The following is a 9,586-nucleotide window of genomic DNA, read 5'->3' as shown; positions in this document are numbered from 1 at the left end:
AATAGATTGCAAATAAATTTTCATTCTAGCTTTCCAATATGCATAATTTTAACCATCAAAATAAGGAAGTCTAGAAGTAGATTGCCCTTCAACAATTTCATTTGCTACTAGGTTTGTCATAATGCTCTAACAATAAAGTTTATCAAGAAAATTAAATTTCAAGAGAGCAACCCGGTCTCTGATACCAATTTTTGGATCGGTATGGCAATCCTAGGGGATGAATAGGGTTTAATTAAACTTTTTCTTAAAGTTTGCTCAATTTGATTTAATTATATATTTTTAAATTAAATTGATAAAAACTCTAATTTATGCTAAATAACAAGATTGATAAAAATTATGTAACAATATACTCAATCAATCTCAACCAATAAAAACAAGAAATTAAAATTAAATGCAAGAATAACTAAGAAAGAGATAGAGAAAAAGACACCGTGGTTTTTATAGAGGTTCGGTCAAACACGACTTACATCCACTTTCCCAAGCCTTGGGACTTCGATTAAAAAATCTTCTTTTGACTCTTTCCACGGATGAAAGCTGAACCGCTACCTTGCTCCTTTTACGGGTTCAAGAGCAAGCTCGATTCTTTCCACGGGTTAGAATCCAACCGTTACAATGTTTTGAAACTTTAAATCACACAATGAAAATCTCTAAAAAGAGTGGGTATAAAAGATTGAGCTTACACACTTTAATACTCACAATACAATTGAAATTTCTCTCAAGAATAAGATGAAAATAAAGAAATTGGAAGCTTGTAGAGAGAGTAACAATAGTGGTTTTTTTTTTCCGCTAATTTTGAGGATGGTAAAATGTGAAAAGTTAAAAATAATTTTGGAGAAGATGAATTATAAAAAGAGAGGGAAGTGAGGTAAAAAAAAAGTTTTAATTCGAGCCATTGGATTGTTTAAAAAGTTAAATTGAATGGTTAAGATTTAAATTCAACTAGCCGTTAAACACAAACAAAATATAATATAATAATATATATTTTTTAAAAACATTTCTTTTAAAACCCAACAAAAAACATGAGTCATTTGTCAAAAACTAGGCGTTAGACACAAACATAAAATAATATTAAATTCAAATTTTTAAAATTCATTTTCCTTCTTTTTTTTAATTTAACAAAATTAATTTTTTTACAAAGTCAATTTCGTTTAGTTCTCTTTTCTTTTGATAAAAACTAAAATCCACCAATTGCAAATTTAAAACCCGATATGTCACTCACTCTATAGCTCCAAGTGGCTTTCTTTAATTGGTCCAATTTGATGATTAATTTGCCTTGTCACCATCTCGGGTATGTTTCCGTTACGCTTCTTTTTGTTATATCTTCTTCATCCGAACTCCGATTTGGTTGATTCAAGATGCTCGGAATCGTTGTTCCGAGCTCTACACTATGGACTATTCAAAATATTAAAATTATTAATAAATAGAATCAAATTTATTATTATCAAAACATTAATTAATTAATTAATTAAAATAAATTAATTTGGAATTAAGTGCTAAAAAGCCAACAATCTCAGACGAGATCAACGAGATTTATTTAGTTGAAAAATTATCTTTTCTAACTCATCGATTAATACATTGTTTGAAAGTCTCTTAAAACACTTTAATTAAACAACAAAAAAAAATGATCAAAATATCTTCAAACCTAGATTTGAAGATTCTTTATATTTGTACCATAATTTAAGCTAACAACCTCATGGAAACAGAGAGTCTATTTAAGATTTTGATAGGAATAACCGTCCAAATTGTGAACTTGAAGAATTAATTATAGTGAAATTAAAGATTCTGATGAGGATATTTTAGTATTAACAAAAAAAAAAAAAAAATGCACTTATGATAGCATTTGCAGATAATTAGGCTAAGCACATGCATAAATAAAAAATTGTCTTTAGAGTCCGATCAATCAAAGGATTGGGTGGTTCTTAAATCCTAGGCTAGGCCACTTTTGTTTTCTTGAACTTTATTTTCCTGCACTTTACTTTCCCCATTTTTTCGCACTTTACCTTCTAAATTCACACCAACACCCCTGTCGTAATTTACTGCTTGAGCTAAGAATTTAACTAGTATGAAACTATCGATTTCTTTGTGGATGGACTCAGTCTTGTTATTAATACTCCTCAGTAGTAGTGGTTCGAGATCAATATTATAAATTTCATTTGATCATAAGATAAATGGACAAGTTCTTGTTTCTAAGTTTTGGGAAAAAAAACCTAAGTTGGACATCCATCTTTATGTAGCCTAGATAGTACCCAACAAAAATATGCAAGGTAGAAAAAAAATTTAATTAAATTATTTTTATTTTTTTACCAAGTAAAAAAAATGAGATGCATGAGATTAGATGCAACCTAGACAGCATAATAGTTTATTTTCACTGGCAGCATAAAAACCCATTGTATTTAACTATGTGTAACAACAAATAAGGAGGTCTAACCACCCTATCAAGAATACACAAACCTTAATAAATTGATATATGTTGTGGATGTAACATAGCTATTAAAAACAACATTGCAAGGATTAAGAATAATCCATTATTTGTGCAAATTACAAATAAATTTCAGAACACATGCAATGCAACCAAAACATTTGTTAGTGACAAAAAGTAGAGAATAAAGAGCAGAGAAACAAAGTGAGTAAGAGAGATAAAAAAGTGATTTTAGGGGGCAATTTTCCTTCGTCGTTCCTAAGCACCATGGCCTCATAAATTGGCCAGCAATTCACCACCACAAATCCAACTAAAAATATTTGAAGGAAGAGTTGTTCCCAAGCGCCACCCAATGATCTCCAAATTCCAATGAGTCCGGCGACGAAGTTGACGATGGCCACTGTGGCCATTGGCAGGAACATTAGGGATGGGGTTCCGAAATCGAACAATTCCTGCTTGTATCTCTTGCTCTGTTCTTGGTCAATTACTTTACTAGTGACATTAAAACCAAAAACAGAAATTCCAAAGGACTTGAAGAAGAACTCAATGAATGCAAATAAGTAGCTAGACAGACCTCTTATGCTCCATATTCTCTGATCATTCCACCATTTTTGGAATGTGTTTCCTTCTAATATGAATTCAAGAAGGTCTTATCCATAAGCTCCCAAGAACAAGAATGCATACAATACAAACCATGGATCTGTAACCTACTAACGATCAAATGATAAGAATTTAAATATTTATTTAAGAAATATAAAAAGAGACTTAAACTAAAACAGCTATCAAGGACGACCTAAATTTAATTCGAACTCATATCAAAACAATTTAGGCCCGGTTTAGTAACCATTTCGTTTTTTTTTTTTATTTTTAAAAATTAAGTTTATTTTCTCCTCATTTCTTACAATAATTTGTATATTTACTAAGCATAATGATTCGATTCATAGCTAAAGTCCAAAAACAAAAACAAGTTTTCAAAAACTACTTTTTTTAATTTTTAAAATTGGTTTAGTTTTTAAAACCTACAAAGCAGGTCATACTCGTAGTGTCACAAGGATAAGGTACCTGATCTTATCAATCTACTATAAACCATTTAGGTTATCACTTAAACTTGATCCACCCGTATGCCTCCACATACATGTTTAAGTTATAAAGATATCATTGGATGTTAGTTTATTGGTTTGTGGTTAATGCAACTAAAATATCAAATATTTTATAGACAATGAATAAAATATCAAATTATTTATTAAATACATAAAGAGTTTGTTCAACAATGTTTACAAGCTATAGGATCCTACGAGATTTAGGGCATCAACCCCAACAACTAGGACGTTCGTTGCAACTGGAGGGATGGAGAAACAGAGGGTGTCGAAGAGAGGAGACGAAGAGGTGGAAAGGAAAGTCCCTAATTTTTAGTTGTTTGTCTATTTTAAATCCAAGGTTTTAAACCCCATTTCCCGATGATTTATCAAACCCATCAGGAGCTTATACTAAATGCTAATGAGTTCATTTACTCGTGGGAGTTATCAAGCATCTCCCGACTTCTTGATGTTAAGCGTCACGAGATTGAGACTAACTTCTGATGATTATATACAACGTCAGGAGTTAGTTTACTCTCCAGATGCCAATTTTATAACGTTGGGAGTTAGTCTAATTACAGACTATTAAACTCCAGACAGTTGTTTCTAGCATCGAGAGAGTCCTTTTTTCTTGTAGTGCTAGGAACCAAATGATAACTCTTCTCAAAATTTAATGAACAAAAGAGCATTTTCCTTTCATGTTTAACACGCTTTTAGGAAAAAATTCATATTCATTAATTAATTTTCTAATAAAATTAATAATAAATAATTTAATTAATTCTAATAATTTAATATCAAATATTAAATTAATTTTACACAAATTTCTCCATCATGAATCCCTATTCATGAATTTAATATTTAAATCATATTTAAATATTAATTGATTCTCCAATTCCGTTTAATTCCAAAATTAAACGCATAATTATATCACATATAATTACTAATTCCCTTAATTCTAATTTGAAAGTTTCAAATTAACTTATCACGTTATTCTAAGGCTAATCCATTTATGAGCTAGTAGGGGGACCCCGTGGACCTACAAATCATAGGCTCCAACGATCTGAGATTAATTGGCTAAACTCTTTACACCGAATTAACTCCTATTCGTTAACTAATGGGACACTCCACTAAAGCCCATAGTTGCACTTCCCTCACTGTAGATATATTACCTCTTGTTCCTTAAGTCCCATTGATCTTTTAATGAACAATTGGTTTGTGATCCGATCAACAAACCGAGTCCCTCTCAAGCCAATGAGAGGGTGGGGCCCTTTGTTCAAGCTCTGGAGTCAGCACTTAATGGAGCAACATCTCTACTATCCCTAAAAGCGGGTAGGAGTGAATTCCATCTTGCACCCTATGTCTCCAACTATCTACCCGTTCTTACCCTTGAAATGGAGTTTTATGGAGCCAACGCTATTGAGCCAACCCTCACCTATGCAAATCTAAGGATAATCCTGAATAAACAGGAGTTCATAGTTAGCTCAGGATTAAGGTCAAGTTACCTAGGTCATTGCTTTGAAATACTCAATCTTAAACAGTAAACAATATTATAAAGTAAGAGTAATTGATTTCTGATTCGATCTTGTACAAACCCATTGCACAGGATGCCCCCACTCCTCATGTTATAACATGTACGAATTAGGATCACATCGTCTGTAACACTTTACAACTCCTTGTAATAACTATAGAGTGAGTCGCATCCAATAGCATTATTAGAATAAGGCACCCAACCTTATTCATATACTATAGATCATTTTGACTATTTCCGGAACCTGATCCACTTTTATGTCTCCACATAAAGTTCAAGTATTCATGTAATAGTCATGGATCTTTTAATTTATTGGATTTATTTCTAAAACAAAATAGACAATTCATATATTCCATAACAAATTATTGAATTTTCATAATAAGTTTTATTGTTTATAAACCACAAGTTTTAGGACATAAAACGCACAAACTCCCACTTGGATAAAACTCCATTGGTAACTTATATATCCGATATATAATACCGAGTTTCTGAGTTTTACAGAGAAATACAATAAACTAGGGTATCATATACCCATGGTTTACCTTTCGGTATCTCATACCCGGCTTTTCTCTCACTTACCCTAGGTTATATACCTGGTATTCCTAGTCTTACTAGGAGATTCTCAAACACTTTAGTCGAGAGAATTGTTGTAAACATGTTAGTGTACAACAGACTTGTTTATTAAACTATATGGGAAATGCAACTTATTTCCACAACACTTGTTTCTCAATAATGGCTATGAAGTCATACACTCCCACTACATAGAGATACTCTCAACTCTTTAAGTAAGATGCATCTAACTTGTCTAACATATCATATATGGTATGTGATTTTCACTAAAGTGTTCTAATAGCATATCATATATGTTATTAAACTCCCACTGAAGTGTTCTGATGTTAAACAGGGTATACATTTCCTTAGGCTTGTTCCAGCTAATTAAATAACCTAAGTCTAGGTATTTATCCAAGTATAATGTTTATATTTGGATTTAACCTACAATGTCTAGGTGATAAACTAGTTTTAAAACCTCACATCGGTCACGTATTACTCATAAAACCGGTTAACAACGCTCAATAATTCGGTCATAATCTCCAGGTAGAAGGTGTTCCGTAGACCGTCAACTTAAATACCCCAGCCTTCGATAGGATTATATATCGGTTGAGTTTGTAACCCAAGTTTTATAAGTTTAACGACCTATTTTAACTATTAAAATGAGTGGTTAACCTATGTGGGTATGCAACTGTTCTTTGTTATGGATTTTAAATATCTAACCCAATTTTATAACAACTTACAAAATTTTAAACATGCTAAACATCCACAACATACAACAAAGGCATTCAATATTTAATATAACACTTATATTAAATAAAAGTAACCCTAAACATGCATACTATATATTATAACAATTTATAGCATACTTTCAATGCATGTAACATGCTTCCTATGGTGGGATTTTAAATCTACATGGCATACTTTTATGCACATATAAGATTTATTTAATTATAACATACATCACATGTATAAATAATTAAACATATACTGATATGGTTTTAGTTTTTGCATTATCAAGTAAACAAAAGCCTAATTATTATAAAAATAGCAAGAAACAGCTCCAAAACTCTTCCAGACAGCTCCAAAAGGTCTTCTTCACTTCTTTCTTCAATTACAACTTAATTCAACTCTAATGACTCTAAATAAATTACAGACTCTTGAGCACACATATAAGCTCATCAATTAAGAGGAAATTACAAATTTAATTAAGGAATCAAAGAGAATTTAAATGCCAAATTTCAGAAAACCATATCAGTGCACCATTTTCATATATCTTATAAAAAAACACCCACCACACCAAAATTAAACCAAATTGAATTCTTAAATGATGCTCTGATACTAATGGTTAGAAGATACAAGCATGCAGCGGAAGCAACAAAGATCGATAAGCATTCTAATTCATTAATTTTGGCTATAAATTAAGCATGCTCATACACTAATAAGAGGGTTTCATGACATACCTTTGAAGAACCAATTAAATCTCGAATTTAGCTACAAGTTTTCTCCAAATATACTTGTGAACCACCTCAAAACCTTTCCTACTATTCTCTTGGAGCCTTAGATTAAACTAAAACATCTATCAAGGAGGACCTAAATTTAATTCAAACTCATATCATAACAATTTAGGCCTGGTATAATAATCATTTCGTTTTTTGTTTTTTATTTTTAAAAATTAAGCTTATTTCCTCCTCATTTCTTACAATGATTTATATATTTACTAAGTACAATGATTCAATTCATAGCTAAAGTCCAAAAACAAAAATAAGTTTTTAAAATTTTTTTTTTTTTTTAATTTTTAAAATTGATTTAGTTTTTAAAACCTACAAAGCAGGTCATACTCGTAGTGTCACCAGTACCCAACCTTATTCATCTACTACAAACCATTTAGATTATCACTTAAACATGATCCACCCGTATGTCCCCACGTACATGTTTAAGTTACAAAGATAACCTTGGATGTTAGTTTATTGGTTTGTGGTTAATGCAACTAAAATATCAAATATTTTATAGACAATGAATAAAATATCAAATATTTTATTAAATACATAAAGAATTTGTTCAATAATGTTTACAAACTATAGGATCCTACGAGATTTAGGGCATCAACTCCAACAATTGGGACGTTTGTTCCAACTGGAGGGATGGAGAAACAGAGGGATGTCGAAGAGAGGAGACGAAGAGGTGGAAAGGAAAATCCTTAATTTTTAGTTGTTTGTCGATTTTAAATCCAGGGGTTTAAACCCCATTTCTCGACAGTTTATCAAACCCATCTGGAGTTTATACTAACTCCTAATGAGTTAATTTACTTGTAGGAGTTATCAAGCACCGATGTTAAGCGTTAGGAAATTGAGACTAACTCCTGATGATCATATACAACGTCAGGAGTTAGTTCACTCTCCAGATGCCAACTTTATAACGTTGGGAGTTAGTCTAATTACTGACTATAAACTCCAGACGATTGTTTCTAGCATCGAGAGAGTCCTTTTTTCTTATAGTGCTAGAAACCAAATGATAATTCTTCTCAAAATTTAATGAACAAAAGAGCATTTTCCTCTCATGTTTAACACGTTTATAGGAAAAAATTCCTATTCATTAATTAATTTTCTAATGAAATAAATAATAATTAATTAATTAAACAATTTAATTAATTCTAATTAATTTAATATCAAATATTAAATTAATTTTACACAAATTCTTCCATCATGAATCCCTATTCATGAATTTAATATCTAAATCATATTTAAATAATAATTGATTCTCCAATTTCGTTTAATTTCAAAATTAAAAGCGTAATTATATCACATATAATTACTAATTCTCTTAATTCTAATTTGAAGATTTCTAATTAACTTATCACGCTTTTCTAAGGCTAATCCATTTATGAGCTAGTAAAGGACCTTGTGGATCTACAGATCATAGACTTCAACGATTTGAGATTAATTGGCTAAACTTTTAACACCAAATTAACTCTTATTCGTTAACTAATCGATCACTCCACTAAAGTCCATACTTGCACTCCCCTCACTGTAGATGTATTATGTCCACTTGATATAACCACGATTAGTAAGTTAATCTTTCACAGGTTGTTCGTAATAACGGTTGGGTCAAATGTCTGTTTTACGCCCGAGATTACATCTTGTTCCTTAAGTCCCATTGATCTTTTAATGAACAATTGGTTTGTGATTCGATCAACAAACTGAGTCCCTCTCAAGCCAATGAGAGGGTGGGGCCCCTTGTTCAAGACCTGGAGTCAGCACTTAAAAGAACAACATATCTACTATCCTTGAAAGCGGGTAGGAGCAAATTTCATCTTGCACCCTATGTCCCCAGCTATCTGCCCGTTCTTACCTCTGAAATGGAGTTTTATTGAGCCAACACTATTGAGCTAACCCTCACCTATGCAAAATAAGAGTTCATAGTTAGCTCAGGATTAAGGTCAAGTTACCTAGATCATCGCTTTGAAATAGTCAGTCTTAAACAGTAAACAATATTATAAAGTAAGAGTGACTGATTTCGTGATCCGATCTTGTACAAACCCATTGCACAGGACGCCCTCACTCCTCATGTTATAACATCTACGAATTAGGATCATATCGTCTGTAGCACTTTACAACTCCTTGTAACAACTACAGAGTGAGTCGCATTCAATAGCGTTATCAGAATAAGACACCCAACCTTATTCATATACTATAGATCATTTTGACTATTTACTTGAACCTGATCCACTTTTATGTCTCTACATAAAGTTCAAGTATTCATGTAATAGTCATGGATCTTTTAGTTTATTGGATTTATTTCTAAATCGAAATAGGCAATTCATATATTCCATAACAACTTATTGAATTTTCAGATAAGTTTTATTGTTTACAAACAATGAGTTTTAGGACATAAAACACACAAACTCCCACTTGGACTAAAACTTCAGTGGTAACTTATATATCCGAATATATAATATTGAGTTTCTGAGTTTTACAGAGAAATACAATAAACTAGGGTATCATATACCCATGG

This window comes from Benincasa hispida, chromosome 1 (assembly GCF_027475165.1).
Source record: "Benincasa hispida cultivar pf3 chromosome 1, pf3_genome.v1.1, whole genome shotgun sequence".
NCBI lineage: Eukaryota > Viridiplantae > Streptophyta > Magnoliopsida > Cucurbitales > Cucurbitaceae > Benincasa > Benincasa hispida.
The sequence above is the reverse complement of the archived record's forward strand: the minus strand, read 5'-3'. Positions refer to the sequence as shown.